This window comes from Gossypium raimondii, chromosome 7 (genome assembly GCF_025698545.1).
Source record: "Gossypium raimondii isolate GPD5lz chromosome 7, ASM2569854v1, whole genome shotgun sequence".
NCBI classification, from domain to species: Eukaryota; Viridiplantae; Streptophyta; class Magnoliopsida; order Malvales; family Malvaceae; genus Gossypium; species Gossypium raimondii.
The window spans coordinates 2,697,190-2,721,657 of record NC_068571.1 but is presented as its reverse complement, the minus strand read 5'-3'; positions in this window follow the sequence as shown (position 1 = coordinate 2,721,657).

Below are 24,468 nucleotides of genomic sequence, written 5' to 3'. Positions count from 1 at the left end.
TATCGGGATTCGACCCGAAATCCGGATTGAAAGACCCATGGTATAATCCCAGACACTCCATTTGAGGAGGGAGATACATGCAAAAGGTGTTAGAGTATGCCCAAAGATCAATCATGAGATGGTTGTAATAACATACTTGATTTATCATATTTATTAATATAAGGCATTACCATTATTATTTTAGTTTCTTTTCTGTGTGTATAAATAAACTGTTTTATAATAATGTTCTAAGAATAATATGATTATTCTTAAAAGGTCCTTAGTCAAGTATTATTATTGGATAGGACAACGATAATGCATTAAGACTAACATGTAGTTGATTGATGATAAAGAGTTGTCATTGATATGGAGTGTCAGAATCGATGCATGAATATGTGTGTTAGAGAAAAATATATTGGACTGACCCGTTATGAGTATGTTTCTTGGATTATTATGTAATTGTCACAACATTACTCATAGTGATTAATATGTATATGATCCTCAAACTTGAGATCATCATAATCCCAATATCGTGAGTTGTATATTTTGATACAGTCAAACGTACACCGTAACTGGTTTTCTATAAAGGCTGATGTTGGATATACCACAATCTATATAGAGGGATATGGTTGATCGGTATAGGATAAGTCTCTCATACATAATAGGAGTAATATCTTAGGCCACTTGATTGAGTGAGACTAGAAATGCATGGCCATACTCAAATAAGTTGATATAAGATGTCATACTTATTTGTATATCATAGTCTACTTAAGATATCAAGGAACATGGAATGGACTATACAAGTGTGACTATTCCATGACTTGTGTTCAATCCAGAGATAAAGGACTTAAGGATTAGTGCATGAAAAGATTAATTATAAAAAGGTTATGTTGAATCATGATTTCTTGTGACTTAGGTAGCAATGATGCATTGCTAGGTGCCACTCATTGTTTGTAACATTGGAATCGTTCTAACATTACTGCTAACGTTACAAGAACCTACAGGGTCACACCCTATAGTTGAATTGAACGGAATAAAACATAATTGGTATTGTGTTTGGTTGTTGCATGAATTAAATTAATTATAGAATTAATTTAATTGGGTAATCAAATATCGAACACATTATATGTACAAGGTTGTTGTACACATAATGAGAATATGATTTTGGTTCGTATATAAATAAATATAGTTTACAGAAATCTTTATTATAATTAATGTAATTATAATTTTCAATTTTTAAAACATTATTATATTTATTTAATTTTGAGAAACCCTCAAAAAATAATAAGATATAAAATCTCGTTTTTCTTTGCTTGGTGAGTCTAGCAACCGTCAAAGCTAAGTCTTCTCCAAATTCCTTCCGTTCATAGTCAACTAGGTGGATTATGTAGAGGTCGGAGTAATTAAAGATTGCGGCTTGGTTCGATAGTAGATCAGATTACTCATTGCTGAGGCGTCGTTGTCTACTCAGAATCACCATTCGGTAATTTCGAAACCCTTTTTCACCCCGATTCGTTCCTCACACATGGATCCATGGTTAAGATCGCTGGATGTTTTATTTTTTCAGCTGCGCCGTAGAGGTGCCGGCATTCCAACAAAAGGGTCCATGACTTATATTCTTTTTCTCCGGAAAGTTTTTGGTCTCCTTACTCAAAAACCTCCTTCAAGATCATCTTGTCTTCCCTTTTTTTACTTCCGTTGATACTGTGTATCAACAAGCAGCAAACCTAAAAGCACATTAACCATGTGAAGGGTTTTGAGAAAACAACATCATTGAATAACATAGATACTGAACTGAAGGGTTTAGAGATACACACCTAAGGAAACTGAATTCCATTTTCCGTCAATCTAGTCTTGGTGTAGCCTTAACTCAGAGTGTTTAAATTGCATTTCCTCTTTGGTAGCCTTGAAATAGATATGATACTTAGAATCAGAAAGGACTTTAACAATCACACCCCTTCGTCAACCATCCTCGTACAAAGCATCCATTAAAAAAAAACATTAAGGACATTTGTTTATGTTAGTGAAAAAGAATAAAGGAGAATATACTCCTTGAAAGTTGTAAATTGAACCTTCTTATGCATCATGTAAAGGGAGCTTTAGATTACCATGGAAGAAAGAATTTGGAGTCGAACTTAGAGACATTAAAGCTTACAATATGACACTCCTATGCAAAGGAAGGATGACGTTTACTTCACTACAAGAGCTCGCTGTTTTTTCAAGTCTGAAAAACAAAATACTTTTCTAACAAAAAGTTTCCTTGGATGGAATGCATCTTATGTTTGGCGTAGCATAGAGAGATACTCAAACAAGGGTGCAAGTGGAGAGTGTCGCAAAGATAGTTGGTTTTTTTAAGTTGCACTCAATGCGTAGGTCTTTTACCACATGATGCAAATTACATAAACTTTTCATTCGGTCAGGTGACTGCAGAAGCTGTCTTATTTTATCTGTTCTGTATTAAAGGGTTATTTGGTTTCGGGTTGCATTTGTTTCGAGTTGAGTTAGCTCTGTGTTTCCAGTTTTTGTTAGGTGTTGTGAAATACTTTGCTGCATGGATCTGATTTATGTTGCTGATGAGGTTGTATAATTTTCTCCATTAAATAAACTGTGGTTTGAGGTTATGCTTTGTGGTTGGCCATTCTCAGTTTTTGTGCTCATCTCTTGACTTGGATTGGTTGCTCTTTCATGTTATACTGTATTTTATATTAGCATGTTTATAAATTGATTAATCAAACATTCAATAATTATGAAAATAAAGTATAAAAAGACATAATGATATATGCAGTTTGAGAATATTCCGTCAAAAATAAAATTTATTATCAAGTAATGGATATTACAATAAAATTACATCATAAAATAAAACACCTCACCTCCAATGATAACATGTGAGCAACATTTTTTTCAATCCCAAAATGTATGCATTAATATCCTAGCATCCTATCAATCATCAATGGAGACCAAATGAAAAGTTTAAGCTTCTTGTTGGTTAGTTATGTTATCCTTTAATTTATCTTGTAACACATCAATTTTAATATTTAGAGTTTCAATTTCATCGTGCATTTACTCTAATTTGTCTAACGTTCTATTATCAATTCTTAACCCTACATTTTCCTTCGGAATTTTTTTGTAAGCATCTTTTAGAGCAATCACCACTTCTCTCGTTTGTAAATTTTCAATAAAAGGACCACACCAATCAAAAAAAATCACATTCGCCAACTTAATATCTAATCAAGTACAAAATCTTGATGCAAATTATTATCACCATAGCAAACATTGTAATTTTTACGCTTATACGTAGTGGTCTTTCCATTAAATTTATCTAGGAGCTTTACTTCCATATTAACAAATAACATACGACTCTCCATAATTATAGGGATGCTCAAAACTTGGAAGATTGCTCCTATTTTCACCTTCAAAAAGCTTAAATTTCAAATATAACCAAACAAATTAACATTAATAAAAAAGCCCCCACAATTCCATACTACATTCTTTCTTCGAAAAAAAACCAAATGCCTAAACCATTACTGAATCCTCATGTTTCTTTTTCCTATGCTGCAACATCGTGATGAAGAAACGTAATTCCCTTGTTTCTTCGAAGAAAACCTTTTATAAACTAGCCTAGTTTTTTTTCTAACAAAACCAATTAATTTTTTGAACAACTTAACAAATTTGGTGTTTTATAAACACCATTGTTTGCTTACACTTCATTCAATAAATTTTAACACCATTACTAACCCAAAATCTTGAGATTCATTGAGTAAATCATTATTGACTAACCCCTAAATCCCAAACCATGAGCTAACTAAAATGTCAAAGAAAACCCCTTTTTTTGGTACATAAAAAAAATCATTAGCTAACTAAAATACTTAGACCATGAACTGACATGCCAAAGAAGGTAAAAGTTTCTTTGGAAGAATTGTGTCTTCTGACCTTATTGATGAACACAACAAATTTTGGGTGTTCTTCTAATTTCCCTGTTGCAATGAGGATGATTTTTGGAATGAAAATGTTTTATCTTTTTACATTTGGGAACATGGCTGTAGATTATAATAAGGGATACAAATGAGTTTGGGATAGTCAGTAATGGGTTTTCAAATGCATGTCATCATTTATTTTCATGTTTTAATTGAAAAATCCAAATAATTAGTTAACAACAAATTAAAAAAAATATCCGTTAACAACAGATATCGATATTTTTTAAAAAAAGATTTAATTTATTCTATTTTTTAATAAACGAGTCAAAATACAATCCGTCCTCGTCCTCAGAGTATTTCCTATACTTCTACCTTTTTAAGTCTCATAACCAAACCAACTTTTTATTTGAGAAGCAAAGTCTAATACTAGGAGATTTGTGAATTAGACTTTCTCTAACTCTTTTAATGTCATTTAACTCAACTCCCCCATTCATTAAATGATATGACACTTCATTTGTTTTTTTTAATTATAAATTATCATATGTACTTAAAATTATATCTCTAAAAATATTAATTTTCAGTTGATTTAAAATTTTAATGAATTATAAAAATATTTATATTTTTAAATACACGTGTAACACATGACGTAAGAAACAAGTATAAGCAAATATATTTGTAATTTACTTTTAATGTGTACACAAACCCATATAATGTTATAGTATTTTTAGAACATCTAAAAAGAACATATTATAATTTGTTATAATTAATCACATATATACTTGGTCATAGTTTTTTTTTTTTAAGAAAATACTCAGAGATAGCCTTATTATTTTGTGAAGATGAAAATAAATACTTTTGAATCATATTTAACCCTTATAAAATCAAAATTAGAATCAGGATATTATTATGAATATCATTTATCAAGTTACTATCATAAGATAAGAGGTTTCTTAAGCATACAAATAAAATAAAATGGTCAAATAATAAAATATTATTTTATTAATATAACAATTATTGTTAGGGTTAGTATTTAGTACATTAACGATATATTTTTTTATTCCACAAATAACTTTAAAAATTGTCATATATCTCTTTTTTAATATTTTGTTATACCTTTATAAAATACTTGTCAACCTCTGAACTCTATTTGTGAAGTTTAAAATTCCATTGAACATATCAAATATTTTCCATTAGTATTATTATACAAGACAAAATAATACTCAGCCAAAAGCCATTTATACAACACAACATACTAACAAAAAAGTAGTAAATGACCGTACAAAAAATAAAACTGAAAGCTATTTTTGGTGAAAATAAAAATAAAACAATTTCATTATAGGTTCTGATTATAACTGCTTTGTTTAGAACTACTTATAGCTCCACTCTAATTCATAAGTAGGAGGATGATACACTTCAATGCACTCAAACTCATATCTACATGCATTGGTAACAATATCCATACTAATTGAACTAAGACTCAATCGAAAAAAAAAAGTTATAAATGAAGGAAATAGATATGAAAGATGATTTCTGGCTTCCTCACTCATCTTCTTTTATGTATTGTTTTTAATAAATTAAAATTTTGTGAGTATCATTATAATACTTAGAAGTAACTAATATTTCGATTTTATTATTAAAATAATAATACTTACTTAGTTTCCTAAATTTCATGACTATTGATATTTAGTTGAAAAGGCTATTATGATAAATATTAACAATAAAATATAAAAATAGATTTAATAATGATTTTAAAAGATTATTATATAAGGACTCATAGGTTCGTAAGTTACCCATCAGTCACTAAATTATGAGTACATTTTCATTTTAGTTACTTAACTAAAAAAAATTACAATTGGTTACTAATGTTTTAGAATTGTATTTTTTTTGGCCTACCAACTGTAAAGTGACACATTTTAGTTGATATAATTACAATTTTAGTTCTTAGTTTTATACTCTCTATTAATTTGACCATGAATATATAAAATAATAAAAATAAATTTTAAAAATTATAAAATTATAAAATGAAAAATTATATAAAAGTTAGAGAAAATTTTCAAAAATAAAAAGTGAGAAAATTAGGAAATTTTGTTTTAAACCCTCCAAATTTTGTTGTTTATCTTTACCGAAATATACAATACAAATTTCTTAAAATAACATAGAAAAAATAAAAAAGATAAAGTAAAATTATTGATTCTCTATTTTTCACCTCTTTTATTTCTTGACATAAGCTTTTTGTTATAAGAAACGAAAATAAATAGATTATAATTTTTTTTACAATTTGGGTTTTGAAAATTTGAATTGAGTTTGAAAAGAAAATTTTGTAGTATATTTTGTACTTTTTTGTATAAAAAGGCATCGAATCGATTTCACAAGCCTCTATAATATAACTTCTAGATGTTTTTGAAGGGCATGAAACTCAACTTGAAGATATTACTAATTTGATTTTGAGAAACACTGAGGAAGCATGTAATGATTTAAATTTTTTTTGTTTTAATTTGTTATTGGATTATATTGAATGATAACTATTTCCTGTGCATATTAGTTCTTCAACAACATATTCAAGTTTTTTTTTCTAGAACTATTATATATAAATTTCTATTTTTAAAATAAATTTTATTTCATTTATAATTTTATATAGAATTAGGGCCAAATTAACAAAAAAATATAAAAGTTGAAGGTTAAAATTGTTATTATACCAACTAAAAAAGTGTCACTTAAAGTTGGGTCATAAAAAAATTAATTTAGAAAACATTAGCGACAAAATTGCACATTTTTGAGTTAAGTGACCAAAACAAAAACTTACTCATACTTTAGTGACTAACAGTGCAGTTTACCCTAAAATCTAATAAAAGAAATACTAAATTAAAAATAATATGATTGGACCTAAAACAGGTTTGTGTTAGCCATTTTCAAATATAGGTGGGCTTGGACAAAATCTAGAACTCATATTTTAGGTCAGACTAGACTTGGATAAATATAAAGTGTGCTAACATCATATATAGACCTAGCCCAAACTTGATCTACCCGGTCATGAATAACTCTAGGTGTAACATAATTTAGTTATGATAAACCTTCTCTATAACAGCTCTGTTTGTTTGTCCAGATTTTGCTTGTTAAAGAGAGGTGGTTGTTATACACCTATAACATATTGTTATAGAGAGATAATTGTTGTAAACTTACCATAGAATTTATATCATGAATTTCCATCAAATAAAGAAAGTGGGAAATATGTTCAGAAAAGAAAAGCGGGAATCAAATCAACAAAATTAAAAGACGTACAATAGGGTATGTATTATTGCTTTTATACATATTTTATTTTATATTTTTCACACGATTAATTATAAAATTCATAAATCTAACAAGTTCAATTAATCAATGAGTTACCAAAATTAATTAATTATGAGTTACTAAGTAATCAATTTATTAGTTTATGTTGTTCCAAATTCTTAGCGAATATTTAATTAAGAAACTTACTAGTTTAATGAATTGATATCTTTAATTCTACTCATTGAAAATTATTTTCATTTAATAAAATATGATTATTTATGTGAAATTTAATCACTTTATTGAAATAATATTTAATTAAGATCAATTTTATTTAATAAATGATAATTAATTGACTTACTTATATGAAATAGCTATAATTTTACTTAAAAATTTAGACCATGTGTTGCTATAGATAACTAATTTAATAAAGAACGCATTTCATAACTATAGATATTGTTGTTATAAGCAAAAAGCTATTATAAAATATTAAAATAAAATATAAAAATTAATTCTTCTAAAAACTTGACTATTATACTAAAATACTATTATAATAGGTACTTGTTATAAAAAGGACAGACTATATTTTAAAAATATTTTTTCTTTATCATGAATCCCAAAAAACACGTTTTGCATTTTTTTATAAAAAATGAAAAACTAATTTTAGATTAATATTATAAAAATTTATGATTAAAATTTTAAATGATTTCTTTATCATTAAATAAGAATTTAAGTGAAACCAAAGCAAATTAAATTCATAAAATTGTTATCCAAAACTGGACTCGTACGACCCTGCCTGACCACTTGCAAAGCCTACGACAGTTCTATAACCAACGTGATGATTTATTTTTACTTTATGTTAATTTAATATTGGTTAAAAAATTATAAAAATATTAAAAGAATTCATAAAATGTATTGTTATGTTTAAAATTTTAATTTTAAAAAAAATAATCTTTTTTTTCTTAAAATGTTGATTAAATTTGACTCTCTTCATAAATGTAAACATTATATGTATTGACAGCTTGAGGACCCCTTCGAAAAATTGCCAGTGGGTATAGGGGATTTATTTTCTCTAGTGAAGAAAGGGGACCCTAAGAAGGTCTTTCCTTTTGCAAAATTTTCTTCTCATGGCTACCATAATTCACCACATCATTTCAGTATATAGTCTGTTGTTTAGTTGGAGAGTTGTCATCCTACTGATTTCATGAGGATACTATAAAACAGAAAAAAAAAAAAGACATACCAATTTTTTTTTTAAAAATGTTATATAAATTAATTGAATTAAACCCATATATATATATATATATATACTTTTGGTAAGATGTCCACTTGATCAGATGTGTAGGCCAGTTTTAGCTTATAGGGTTTTCTCCATGTTTATCAAATCGTATAAACAATCATGCAAATGATGATGGATTAGTTGGGATTGCTTGGCAAACCGGATATTTATGCAAATATTATTCATACAAAATTAGTACAGCTAAACAGATACAACCGATATAAGCTAGACCCTCCCAAAATGTGGTCCATAAGTTTAGACTCCTACAATATTGTGGTCCATTCTTTCATTCTGCTGCATTTACAAATGCCATTCCTTGCTTCATGCTTTGGTTCTAATGTTTCTTCTATTTTATTATGTATCCTTTTCATTTTATATTGAAACCTATTTGTAGCTATCAATAGCTCCAACTTCTACTTAGGTTTCCATGTTGTCAATGTGTAGAATGTTGGACTATTAAGAGGAGGTCAAACTCTCTTTAGAAAAGTCTTCAAAATGTCGTTTAATGGGAGTTGATGAATCCCTCAATAGTGGGGGTATTGTGTCCAAAGTATTTATGCTCAACTTTATTCTCGAGTTCATATAATTCAGGGAGCGCCTCGCCCACCAAAGAAATGTCGAACATTTGGCCTAGGTGGAGTTCGAATCGAATTTGTCGAACTTACAAGTAAATAGTTTAGGGCCCTTGAACAAGAATACAATTAGGGATATAAATGTGATATTTATCTTAACTCTACTGAGCAAATTTAATTCATCTTAAATTGAATTTCGAGTTGAGCTCGATACATTAACTGAACTACACTCAATTTCATCAACCGAAACCCTATCATTACATAGATAGTGATTGGCTATATTGGTTTGATATTGTTGATAGAAAAGATTGAAGGTTTGTTAAATGTATACATATTATGGGAAGAAAAAACCTTAACCCATAATTATTTGAAGAAAGCATATCACATGCCTATATAGTACAAATTGCTATTAAAACATAAACAAGCACCAATTTTTTCTCACCAAAAATGGATCTAATGTTCCCAAAAGACCCTACAAGTCAACCAAAGCCCACTCCTTCATTTCATTTATAATAATCCTTTTGGCTCTCAAACAACTTGACTTTGTTTTTATTATATCACTAATGATATAACTCTAGGTTTAACCCAATTTGGAGCCTTTAGAGTCATTAGGGTTGGACATATAGGGTCGGACGTATAGACTAAATCTATTTAAAGGTTGGTTGGATGATTAAATTTGATCTCGAATCTTAAATAAAATCGTTTCGAATTCGAATTGCTTCCAATTCAAACTTAATTTGTTATCCGATTAATTAACATTATAGCATCAAACTCTTAGGACTTAAACTAAAACTTATTAGTTGAAATGGACTAATATATAAATGAATTGCATGACAATTTATATTTTATAATTAAATTATATTACCCAACCAATGACATTTAATAAGAGAATAGAAATCATTAGGCCGACCATTTTCCTAGTCCTAGGTCTCTTATTGACCTTTGATCTGACCTTTTTTTATCATCAAAGCATGCATCTCCAATGAGTTCCTAATTATTCAACTTTTTAGGAAGTAGTAAGGTTCCATTTTCAAAGTCATGTCACATTTAAGACGGTATACTATCCTTAAACCTTCATTAACCACATTAATTGGATAAGAAATTTAAGTAATTGAATTAAGAACAGAATCAAACTAATTGGTTAATAAATCATATTTTATAAATAATGGATAGGATTTTTTATTAAAACATATTTTATAATTAATGGATGCCATTTTTAGCTTTACAATTTGATAAATTATATTAATAGTCTTTTAATTATTATTTTTCTTTTTTGGCTACTAAATAATCTAGATTTTAACCTTTACAGTACAATAATGACTTAACATAAAATTTGGTACCTACCTTTTCCATCTTAGTGTCTGGATTTTTTTATCGCAAGTGGTATCTAAATTACTTTTTTCTCAAGTTAGTATCTATGTTAGTCAACACATTAAGTCTATTTTAAAATAGGCTTAACCCAAAAATTGGTACATAAACTATATATTTTCTCATTTTGGTATCTAAACATTTTTTGGGTCACAAGTGATACCTAAACTATTTTTTCCCAAGTTGGTACCGTTATGAGTTCAACCCTTAGTTAAACCATTAAGTCTATTTTAAATAAATCAATTAAACATTGACATGTGGAAAAAAAAGAAAAAAAAGTATTATTTTCTCTTATATATATTCTTTTTCTTTTTTTTTCTTTCTTCAGAATTAGTCTGAAGGTCGAACCAATCAAGCCACTGGTTTTCAATTTGATTAGATTGTTTGGTTCAATCAAATAAATTATTAAAAATTCATAAAAATAAAGATATCTAAAAAAAGAGGAAATTAGTTCAATTATTTTTTTAGCTCGGTTTAGCCCCTATCTCTGGACTAGTGTCATGGGTTGCGCATGGGAGCATGCAACCATGACAAACTTGTGCGATCCATCGTATTTGAGGGAGGTCATTCGGCCCAACCAAACTGGCTCATTGCCTCGAGAGATTAAAAGCCCATCTCAAGAGCCTGATAAATATGGAAAGTGATCCAATAAGATATGATTATGTAATCTTAGAGTACTAATTGTATACAGCTTTTAATTGTAGCCATTGATGTACTTTGATTTACACCGTTGATTTTAGGGAGGCTCAACTATAAATAGAGACCTCTTTGCTCATTGTAATTCATTCAGTTGTAAATAAGAATTTTGAGAGTATTCACTCAAACTTTTCTCTCAAGTGTTCTTTCTCTTCTGTGGCTTTTGTTCATCTTTCAAAGTTCGTTCTTACTTCGTTCTTCTGCTGTTCTTCGTGGGTGCCTTGAGGGAATTCTGTTGAATCCTTTATCGTTGCGAGATTAGGCTGACTTCGGTGTTTTTACTGTTGAATCCATCATCATTGCGAGTTAGGCTGACTTAGGTGTTTTTAAGCAAAGAAACTGCCTAAGGCCGCACGGATCGCGTGGAAAAATTCTAAGTCCATGACAGTTGGTATCCGAGCTAAGGTTCGAAGCCACCATTGAAAGATGTCGAAAGAAGTTGAGGGAATGGAGACCCGTGGGAGGGCTAAGAAAGCTAGCCGCTCGAGGGACATATTGTCAACTTTAGAGGATCGTGTCGTCACACTCGAGAATTCCGTGGGGGATATCAAGGAGAGGATTGATGATGTCGATGATAGGCTCCATGATGGATTACAGTCCATGCAGGAGCAGCTCAAAGTGTATATGTTGGACAATGTGGAACAGTTGACTGGTAGAGATGATGCCATTGAGACTATGGTGGCGGCCTTGAAAGAGGAGATTGCGGAGCTCAATGGTGAACTTGCAATCTACAAGGCTGCTTTGGGCAATGGTGGGTTAGCTGTTGTCGCACCCAAGCCCAATATTGATGTTCCCAAGCCCAAGGAGTTCAGGGGAACAAGGTCCGCAAGAGATGTAGACAACTTTCTGTGGGGAATCGAACAATACTTCCGTGCCAAAGGCATCACAGAGGATGTCACTAAGGTAACTACTGATGCGATGTATTTATCTGACGTTGCTTTGTTATAGTGGCGTCGTAGGTCCACTGATGTGAGACGTGGTGGGACCGAAATTAGAACTTGGGAGGAGTTTCTGTGTGAGTTCAAAGCACAGTTTTACCCAGAGTATGCCGAGGATGAGACTCGGGCAAAGTTGCACCGGCTTGCATAACAAGGCACTGTGAGGGAGTATGTGCAGGAGTTTAGCGAACTTATGCTTCAAATTTCAGATATGGGGGAGAAAGATGCATTCTTTTCCTTCATGAACGGATTAAAACCGTGGGCGAAGCAGGAGTTGCAACGCCGAGGAGTTCAAGAACTCACCAAGGCTATGTCCGTAGCAGAATCGCTTGCTGAATTTGGTGGGAAGAAAGACAATGCCAATTCTTCTAAGCCCAGATTTAATCAAAAGGGTAATAGTGGGGGAGATAAAGAAAGACCCACTAGGAACAGCAATGGTAAGAAGCCTTGGGACAAGAAAAAAAGTGGGCCTATAAGTTGCTTCCACTGTGATGGTCCACATATAATCAAGGACTGCCCAAAGAAGGCCGCTCTCACGGCTATGGAAGCAAAGAGGGAGTCCGATGTGGAGGATAACAATCTTGGTTCGATACTAGGGGGTGTCGAAGATAGAATGAGCCATGGTTTGATGTTTGTAGACATCATTGTGGCTAGCAGAAAATTGAATGCGCTCATTGACGCAGGCGCTTCTGATTTGTTCATGTCCGAGGAGGCTGCTTGTAAACTGGGCATCAAGATAGATAATGAAGTGGGTCGGATCAAAACAGTGAACTCAGAAAGTGTTTCAATCAAGGGGGTTGCAAAGGGAGTGGATCTTCAGATCAGCAAATGGTCTGGAAAGGTATCCATTAAGGTAATACCGCTTGATGATTATGATTTTATGGTTGGACTAAGCTTTCTAGATTAGGTTAATGCTTTTATTGCCCCTTCGAGCAATTACATGGTGATTTCGGACGCGAAACATCAATGCATGGTGAAAGTAATAAGGAAAAGAAGCTTTGAGGGAAAAACACTGTCAGTAATTCAGTTTCCTAAAGGTGTACATAGAAATGAAGTCTTATATTTAGCAACCTTGAAGATCGAAGAGACCGCTGAGTCTATTAGTGAGGCCCCGAAAGAAGTGGGTTAATTGTTGCAATCATTCCGAGATATAATGCCTGCTCAGTTGCCTAAAAGTTTGCCAACCAAGAGGGAGGTGGACCACAAAATCGAGTTAGTGTCCAATGTGGTGCCGCCAGCAAGGGCCCCTTATCATATGTCTCCGCCAGAATTAGAAGAGTTGCGGAAACAATTGAAGGAACTTTTGGATGCGGGATTCATTAGACTATTTAAATCCTCATACGGTGCCCCAATGTTGTTCCAAAAGAAACATGATGGGTTCTTGAGAATATACATCTATTATCGAGCTCTAAACAAGATCACTGTGAAGAATAGGTACCCTATTCCTCTTATTGCAGATTTGTTTGATCAGCTTGGTAGTGCAAGATGGTTTACCAAGTTAGATTTGAAATCGGGGTATCATCAAGTTCGGATAGCCAATGGAGATGAACCAAAGATAGCTTATGTGACACGGTACGGTTTGTATGAGTTCTTTGTGATGCCTTTCAGACTCACGAATGCCCCAGCTACATTCTGCACCCTAATGAATAAGGTACTTCAACAATTTCTTGATCGTTTTGTGGTTGTTTACCTTAATGATATTGTGGTGTATAGCAAGTCTCTTGAAGAGCACATGGGACACCTGAGGGAGGTACTCCAAACTTTGAGAGAAAATGAACTGTTCATCAAGGAGGAGAAATACTCATTTGCCCAACAAGAGGTGTCATTCCTAGGCCACATTGTGGGAGGTGGTAAGATCCGAATGGATAAGAACAAGGTTTGAGCCATTTCAGAGTGGGAGCCTCCAACTAAGGTAACAGAATTGAGATCCTTCCTTGGGTTGGCAAATTACTATCAACACTTTGTTGAAGGCTACTCTAGAATTACGACTCCCTTGACGGACATGTTGAAAAAGGGGAAGGTATGGGATTGGAAACCGGAATGTGAGAAGGCAGTTAATCAATTAAAGTAAGAAATAACTAGGGAACCCGTACTTGCCTTGCCGGATTTTACGAAGCCTTATGTGGTACGCACGGATGCATCAAATTATGCTATAGGGGAAGTACTGATGCAAGATGGGCACCCAATTACTTTCGAGAGTCGAAAGCTTAATGAGACGGAGTGTAGATATACGGTCCAAGAGAAAGAGATGACTGCGGTAGTACACTGCTTGCGCACATGGAGACATTATTTATTGGGTTCCAGGTTCGTGGTCCTTACCGATAATGTTGCCAATAGGTACTTTCTAACCTAGAAAAAGTTGTCTCCCAAGCAGGCTAGTTGGCAGGTTTTACTAGCGGAGTTTGATTTTACAATGGAATATAAACCAGGAAGTGCCAACATTGTGGCTGATGCACTCAGTCGAAAGATGGAATTCGCAGCAATTAGTCAACTTGATGGTTCTTTGTTGGAACGCATTCGAGAGGGATTGTCTCATGATCCCACGACCAAAAATTTGATTGAGCTTGCCAAGAAGGGAAAAACAAAAAAGATTTTGGCTTGATGGGGAGCTGTTATACACTCATGGACACCGCCTCTATGTGCCTCATTATGGGAAACTCCGTAAGGAAGTCATGAAGGAGTGTCATGACTCAAAATGGGCAGGCCATTCAGGGATGCATCGCACTTTGGCCCTTTTGGAGGAACGTTATTACTGGCCTCAAATGGGTGCTGATATGGAAACCTATGTGAAAACTTATCTAGTGTGCCAACAAGACAAGGTTGAGTTAAAGACTCCAGCCGGTTTGCTTCAACCCTTGCCAGTTCTAGAAAGGTCATGGGAGAGTTTATCCATGGATTTTATTACCAGTTTGCTTAAGTCTAACGGGTTTGGGAGTATTCTTGTTGTGGTGGACAGGTTTTCAAAGTATGCGACATTTATTTCGGTGACCAAAGAGTGCCTTGCTGAGGAAGCAGCTCGGTTGTTTCTTAGACACGTGGTGAAATATTAGGGAGTGCCACTGTCTATTATCAGTGATCGAGATGGGCGATTTATGGGCCGGTTCTGGACGGAGTTGTTCAAGTTAATTGGCTCAGATTTGAACTTCTCCATGAGCATGCATCCACAAACTGATGGGCAAACTGAACGAGTAAATGCATTGTTGGAGACATATCTTCAACACTACATAAGTGCCACACAAAGGGATTGGCCAAAGTTGTTGGATGTGGCCCAATTTTTATACAACTTATAGCGAAGTGGGGCTACGAATCAAAGTCCATTTGAAATAGTGACGGGTCAACAGCTACTCACACCCAACGCTGTTGTGACCCATTATACAGGACCAAATCCGACAGCCTATCGATTCGCAAAAGATAAGTAAGAGAAGAATGACTTGGCTAGAGCTTGTTTACACAAGGCAAGTAAGCGTAGCAAGAAGTGGGCTGATAAAAAACAAAGGGATGTGCAATTTCAAGTGGGTGACTTAGTCCTCGCTAAACTACACTTGATTTTGCGGTATACTGGTTTGCATAAGGGTCTTGTGCGAAGGTATGAGGGGTCGTTCAAAGTTGTGAAGATAACAGGCAAGGTGGCCTACAAGCTTGAGCTGCCAGCAAAACTTAAAGTCCACTCGGTCTTCCATGTAAGCATGCTTAAACCATTTCATAGAGATCAAGAGGATCCGAATCGAGGCAAGTCCGAACGAGCACCGATGGGGGTAAAGGTGTCGTACGATCGTGAAGTCAAAAACATTGAGGCAGATCGGGTAATTAGACAAAAGTACCACCGACCACGGCATGAGTACTTAATGGAAGGGACTTCCTGATAGCGTAGCAAGCTGGGAACCTGCCGAGGTATTGTGGCAGTTTCAAGGGAGGATTGACCAGTTCCATAAGGAAGATGCGACGAGGGCGTCGCTAGAACAAGTGGGGAAGAATGTCATGGGTTACGTATGGGAGTACGCAACCATGACAAACTTGTGCGATCCATCGTATTTGAGGGAGGTCATTTGGCCCAACCAAACTGGCCCGTTGCCTGGAGAGATTAAAAGCCCATCTCAAGAGCCTGGTAAATATGGAAAGTGATCCAAGAAGATATGATTATGTAATCTTAGAGTTCTAATTGTATACAGCTTTTAATTGTAGCCATTGATGTACTTTGATTTACACCGTTGATTTTAGGGAGGCTCAACTATAAATAGAGACCTCTCTACTCATTGTAATTCATTCAGTTGTAAATAAGAATTTTGAAAGTATTCACTCAAACTTTTCTCTCAAGTGTTCTTTCTCTTCTGTGGCTTTTGTTCATCTTTCAAAGTTTGTTCTTACTTCGTTCTTCTGCTGTTCTTCGTGGGTGCCTTGAGGGAATTCTGTTGAATCCTTTATCGTTGCGAGATTAGGCTAACTTCGGTGTTTTTACTGTTGAATCCATTATCATTGCGAGTTAGGCTGACTTAGGCGTTTTTAAGCAAAGAAACTGCCTAAGGCCGCACGGATCGCGTGGAAAAATTCTAAGTCCGTGACACTAGTACCCTAATCAATTCCCGGTCTAATTTTGAAAACCCTGATTTTGATTGATGAAATAACTTTTTTGATCTCGTTAGGTAGAGCAAGAAGGCGGTGAAGTTTGGAAATAAAATTAATTGTAAGCGTCTTGACCTCGACAGGAAAATTTTTAAGCATTGCTAGTATTGCTAGACATTATAAAGGAAGAAGAAGGAAAAAATAGAAAAAAAGAGAGAGAGAGAGAGATAAAAAATGTAAAAGAAAATAAAATAATTAAAAATATATATTTTTAAGTTTATATGATGTGGCGGTTTATTATTGGCTGAAAATTTTCAATGAATATAGCAGTTTAGTGTAAATTAGAGGTGCTCATGGGCCGGGCGGCCCGGCCCAGTCCAACGGTCCGCCCGAAATATGGGAGGGTTCGGGTAAAAATATAGGCCCGAAATATGGGTTTGGACAAAAAAATGAGGCCCGTTTAGAAAACGGGCCGGGCCTTGGGCACCACTTTTTTAGCCCCAACCGGCCCGTCCTGAATATATAATAAATATATTTTTTATTTTTTTATTTTTAAAATATTTTTAAAATACTTTTTTAAAAAAAATAATTTTTTGGTATTTATTAAAAAAATGGGTCGGGCCGGGCTCGGGCTTAGGAATTTTTTCCCGGGCCGAACCTAGACAAAATTTCAGGCCCATATTTCGGTCTAGACTGGGCCCGGGCCTAGGACGGGGGCCGATATTTTTTTCTGGGCCTGGCCCGGCCCATGAGCACCTCTAGTGTAAATTAGGTAACAAACGAATAGTTTAAGTGCCACTTGTGAAAAAAATTTAAATATCAACTTGAAAAAAGGGTATAGTTTAAGTACTAATATGTGGGTTAAATTCTTTTTAAAATAGATTTAACGGTTTGACTAGTAAAGATAATAACTTGAAAAAAAGTTTAAGTACCACTTATGAATAAAAACAAATTTAGATACCAAAATAATAATAAGATATAATTTAGATAACAAATTGTAGATTAAGACTAAAATAATTTAAGTTTTCATTAGATAATCAAGAATCAAGATGAAATAAAATCATCATGCAATATAATATATATTAGTTATTTTGAATTCAGGGGTGTTGCCAAGGGCTAGAAGGGCCCCGACCCCCTAAGATAAAAAATTTCTCATTTAAGTCTTTTAAAATTTTAAATTAGTAAAGATAAAATTATACTTAATCCCCTAAAAATAATAAAAATTTGATCTAATTCTTTAAAATTTATAAAAATATAGACTATTAAAATAATAAAATTATATTTTTACTATCATAAAAATTACAATTTAATTTTCAGCCTGAATTTTTTTCTCAATCTCACCCTCTTTCAACTTATCAAGGGTTCACTCAAAAACCTAGGAAGCTAGATATATGTTTGATGTTGTAATGTTAACTAATTAAATAAGAACTCAAATTTCAAAGATGATCAACAAATCATATGATAATTTGACGGGACAGTTCAGGATTTCTATATCATTAGAAGACGATAAATAAATAAAACATGATTATCATAATATATATAGCTATAATATATTTTACATTAACTAAGTGTTAGGATGGTTGATTTTGTTTGATACTAATCGTTTTCATATAAATTTTTAAGGGTAAATTACAATAGGGTTCACTCAATTATGGTCTTTTTAGTCTCCTAAATAAGAAAAGTTATAAAATGGCCACTCAATTATTTAATTTTTTTGGTTACCCAATTGATTTTTGGGTGTTTTCATTTTATATTAGCTAACTGGTGGCTAAAAAAGACAAAATTAAATAGTTGATGATCATTTTGTAATTTTTCATAATTGGATGACAAAATAATCATAAATTTTTTAATTCAACAACTCCATAATTTTTAGGTTATGCAATTTTGGGTTAAATGAAACCCCTACTAAAAGGATCACTAGGAATAAACCTAATTTCCATGATCGGGCTGGGTTTCCCCACGATTCAAATATAAAAGAAGGTAAAGGATAAAATGATAAATATTGGGAATAGATAATTAGGGAGACATAATGATTAAGGATGAATATGCGTAAAAGTATGATTGATGGGGTAAAATGGTAAATAGCATTTAATAGATATTTTTAATAGATAATTACATGGCAATATGTAGAAAAAGATGGAGAAATCCACCCCTCTTTATATAGCTATTCACGTCTCTCTTAATGGCCACCATTTCAACATTTCATTTTATTACAAATAGGTCCTTTCCACCATTAATAAGCCAATCAAGCTTAAACCTTCCAATTTCCTTGATGATTAGTGAATGAAATCAATAGAGAAGAGTAGTAATTACCTAAATTTCATGATAAGCCCAACCATAGTTGTCTTGGAGGAGAGGGAAAGTAAGGATTGTTAGAGAATACAAGTAATTGAGGTAAATATTATGAACTTTCTTGCAATATTATGTTGGTTTTAACTGAAAAACATGGATTATGATTTGAAAGTATAATTTTAATGTTTAAATATTGTGTATTTTGATATGGAGAAAAGAAGAGAAATTGAAGAAAAGTGAGAAACAAGTGGAGAAATAAAGCAAGGAGGAGCTCAAGGAAGAAGAAAGCTTAATTTCAAGCCTTGAGTTGTAAGTACAACTAGCGTATTATTTATTTTAATTTTTTGCTAGTAGTTAGGCTGAATTAGAGGTATAAATGCTTGAATATAATATTTTAAGTATAAGTTTATATGTTACATGAATGAAGAATTAGACATTATGATAATTGAGTATTAAGAATGATGAATTGATTGTGTTTACTAAATAAATTATAATGGAGAAATAGAAAGAAAAGTGAGGAAAAGACTAAATATGTGAAATAAGATTAATTTGTAAAAGATGGAAAAATTGATAGGAATGTTATTGTTAAAAATAAGTGTATACATGAAGCGAATATGTAAAAGATTGATATGAGAAATTTTATAGTAAGGTTATGAATAATACTAATGAAGTATGGATAAGAAAGGATTAAATTGAAAATATGCAAAAGTGATGTGTGATAAGTGTGATAAAAATTAATAGTGAATTGTGGAGATTTTGCTAAGTAATGTAAAATGCTATGTGTATTAAAGAAACTGAAAATTTTGAAATTTTTATTATTGTTATAAGGACTATATTGTTAAAACAATGTAAAAGTGACATGAGATAGATATGATAAGGATTAGTGAAAATTATAGAAATTATATTTAATAATAAAATATGTTATATGTATTAAAAAGTGTTGAAAGTTCTATTAATGTCCTAAGGACCAAATTGCAGATGTGTAAAAGTGACATGTGAAATGAGATAATAATAAATTATAGTGAATTATGATAATATTGTTAAGCATTGAAATATGCTACATGTATTATTGAAAGTGGAAAACTTTGTTACATGGATTGTGGTTATAAAGACTAAATTGAAATAAATGTAAAGTATATAAGTTCTATTCTGAATTCAGAAAATGCAATTGATACTGATGAGAATGCCCAAGTAGACGAGATAGGAACAAGTGGGATATAGATGACATGCTGTTAAGGAATATTTAGCGCGCTTACCATATTTTATGCACTTCGGTGCTTACTGCTACGTGATTAAACTATGTGCTTACCGTTATGTGATTGCACTTTGTTCTTACTGCTACATGAAATGCATGCTAATGCATTACTGTATCAGTTTCGCATATCCTATGTGTTCTGTTTAGTCTCTTGGGCCTCTGTCGAAAGGTAAAAAGTTCTTTTATTAAATGTTAAAATATTGCATCTGTTAAATGAAGAAACGGGAAAATAAAGTTTATTAAAGAGGGACTAAAATGCAATAGGATAAATGATAGCAATGAATGAAAATATGCAATAATTAAATGATAGGCTTAAAGATGATTACGAGTACAAGATCTGAATACTATTACATAGTTTATTTCTAGTTGTACTTACTAAGCTTGCAAAGGCTTAATGCGTGTTTTATACGCGTAGGTAGAGTAAACAAGAGAAGAGGATTCCAAGGATCAGTAGCATCTCATCTCATTACAACAGCAAGCCCGAAAAAAGAGTAAAGCATTTTCTCTGTACTATTTGGTAAATGGCATGTACCTAGGTACATTTTAAGGTTGAAGTGTTTAAGGGACTAAATCGTAAAAAATGATACTTAACTAAAATTATATGAAATACATTACATGTTTATATATTATGTGTAAGATAATAAGGAATGGGTTTTGAAAATACATAGATTGAAGGTGAATTTGATTGATTTAAAATGTAAATTGAACAGGGGTTAAAATAGGTAAAATAGGAAGGGTCACTTAGATAAATTAACCCTAGTTTAAAATAAAATAAAAAATAGAATGACATTTTGGTATCGATACCAATGGTAAAATATTGATACTTTGAAGAAAGTAGAGGTACTTTGAGCAAAGTATAGGTACTTTGAGCAAAGTATAGGTACTTTGAGCAAAGTATAGGTACTTTGAGCAAAGTATCGATACTTACGACTTCTATCCTCAGATCCTTGGGACAATCTGGTATCAGAGTCAAGAAGGAGCAGGTATTTCTAAGTTTTGAAAACATTAAATTTGTTTTCAATATTTCCAAGTTCTGGTTTAACTGTCTCTATTAATGTATTGTTATTTTTGCTGAGTATTGATACACAGTCCAGTTAGCCATGAGTTAGACGTGTCAATGATAAAGTATCTCTGTAGGCAATTATAGTAATCCATAAATCCTGATAGTAGAACACCCTTGTAGGAAATAAGAAAACAAATAATGTTTCCCTTCCTTAGAAGAACCAATTCTTCTACAAGCTTTCCTTCTAATCAATCCTAAGAGTCTGACCAAACCTCAAATAACACTTTTAATGAACAAGAAGAACATTATGAAAATATTCCTTAAAGATTTGATAATTGGACTCTCCCTAGAGTTCCAACAAACCAAGTTTACAAGAAAACAACTTTTGAAAATTTAAATGCTTTTTGTAGTTACGTTATAAAAAAAAATGAGTTTACCTATTCAAAAAGAATTTGAAACGATCCAATTATTAGATAAAGTTATTATTAATAAACTCGAAGAACAAAAATATACATATGTCCATTTTGGATTAGTCCAAATTGGTGTCAAACCTCTTAGTGTTGAAACCACTAAAAATACCTCAATTTTAATTGTCTTAAGATACCAAATATACATTATGTTTAATGACTCATTATTAGGCAATTTTTGACCAAAACATCTTAGGTGTTTTTTAGCAACACATTGTTGAAGACTAAACAAGGAGAATCAAGTCAAGCAAGGACTTTATCATGAGATAGAAATCTACATAGATTGTAATTAAATAGACCAATTTATAATTGTTTAAGTAAAGGCTTGTTTTAGTTTATGGAGAGTGGCAGAGACAGAGACAGAGATAGAGAGAGAACTTATCTTGTTCATTGAGAGACTTATTTTTTTTATGTAGATTTGTAAGTAAATTATTATAGTTGATCAGTTTACAATTAAACTTTCAGGGGGAAAGTCTTAGTGGGGAGAATGATCCAAATTTTGTATAGGAGTGAGGTTGTAATTTGGTGAGCGAGTTAAACTTAAATAATGTCTTGTACTAGTTGATTTATAGTGGATTACTCTTTGAGAAAGGTCTTGTAGATGTAGTAAGTTTCCAAACTGCGTAACCAAACTTTAGTGTCCATCTTTATTTTATAAATGTTAGTAAGTTTGTTTAGCTACGACTAAATGGAAATATAAAATATAAAATCACTAAAGTTACAAAGTTGAAGATGCCACTAGCTTAGTCGGGAAAAAATGTATGAGTTTCAAGTTGATTGACACGACGTCTAGGGTTTCTATCCTTATGTTTGTAAGCCATTTCTCCTCCCACATTGTAATATAATTGCTTGCTTGCAGAGGGAGGGAAGGGGAGAGAGAGAGAGAGTAAAGCAACTTCCACGAGATTTTATCTACAAGTTAAACAATGTTAACCCTGACTTAAACTGGTTTTGTTGTTCTTGTACATTATTTCTATTAAATTTGTCAATTAATAAGTTTTTATATCATCAATTATATGTAATGAGACATGCTAAAATAATAATACGTCATATCAATTAAATCTTGAATTGATTATGATTTTGCAACTTCAATAAGAATTTTCCAATGTTTGCTTATACAAGATAGGCCATGGTAACCCTTAGACCCATCCAAGGAGTTAGGCTTGATAGGTCTGAACCTCCTAAGTTGGTCATGGCTCAACCGGATTTAAGCTTAGGCAAAAGTTTAAAAAAGAATTTGAATCGAGAATTGACCCATGTACAAATTTAATGTCCCTGATTCAAACAAGCTTTATGAGGACCTGATACGAGTCATTAGAATACAATGCGCTGAAGGGACCAAACAGAAGCTGCAGGCAAAACCAGGTTGAGTTCCTGGTCTAGCCCAACAAATAGACAAGGCAAGTGATATGCATTAGAGATTAGAGAGAGCTTTTAGGGACGGTTTTCAAAGCTTCTAGGGACAATTTTGTCGCCCAAAATATGATTTAAATTTTGATCCAAAAAAGAAAGAAAGCATATGATTTTATCCCCTGAGATGTGACTTAAAGCACCATTCGTGAGAATATTTTTGGAGGGTTTCACTTTTGGACAACAAGATGGTGATTTAGATTGTAGCATTTTCAATTCTGACATGTTATATGAGAGGTTGCAAATTGAGATGATATGAGAAGAAAAAAAATAGGGTGCCTATTTGATTTAGCCACCTTACCTACCTTTTTCTATTACATGCCCCATTCCCCTTTCCTATAATTTTGATTTGATTGTCATTTATCAAAGGGTTCATCTCCCCTATCCTTTAACACTGCTCCAAAATCATCCTTAGCCATTTTGATATAAAAATAAATTATGAATTTGTTGGTACCTTTCAAGTTTCATCCTAGATGTAAAGAGTTTCGAGCTATATAATCGAGGTTTAGTAAATTTGATATTTGGGTCTTCCAGCCATTAATGTACATCAATTCATATTAAACATTTAGAGATGTTGTTTTAGTTATCCAATAAATAAAATTCTCCTTTTGTATTTCTTTCGATAAAAGTATTATAGGTTTGTCGGAAAATATATATTTCTACTCTTAATATAAAAATGTTAATGCTACTATTACTTATATTATTTGAAGATTTGAAACTGAGTATAGGACAAAAATAATAAAATTATAATTTTAAAATTATAAAACGGACGTTTAGGTCACATGAAAAGCATTATTTAGAACTTTTATTCTACATTTTCAAATTTCTTTTGGGCATTTGGCTTAAGGTAGGCTGTGATTTTGTTTCCTTTAAACACGAGATGACTAATTTCAAGATTTCATCTTAAATAACTTACTTTTTGTAATTTAATTTTTTCTGACATTCAATTATTACCAAGCTTTTTAGTTTAATTTGGATCTGGTCGACCGACTTTGTGAGTTTTATTTATTATGTTAAAAAATTATAAATATATTATATTTTTTTAAGATAAATATTATATTTTTATTATTAGATAACAATTTAAGTCATCGATTAAGTCTTAGTTCAATTGATATGCACATTGTTACCAATGTAGGAAGATGTGTGTTCGAGAACGTTAAAACGTATCATCCTCCTATTTATGGGTTAGGGGTGAGTGTTCGATCGAATCAAGTTGAATCGAGTGAAAAGATTTTGAGTTAATCGAGTTCTACTTTATCATCTTAACTCAATTTGAATTTTTTCGAATCGAGTCGAGTGAAATGAAACTCAAATCGAGTCGAATCAAATCAAGTGAAATTTGTTTGAGTTAAATTAAAAAAATTAAACATGTTAAATAAAAATATTGTTATAGTATAACTAATTCCATGTTAGAGCACATAAATTTGAAACCATATATATTTGAATTTTTCAAAGTAAAAAAAATTGAGTA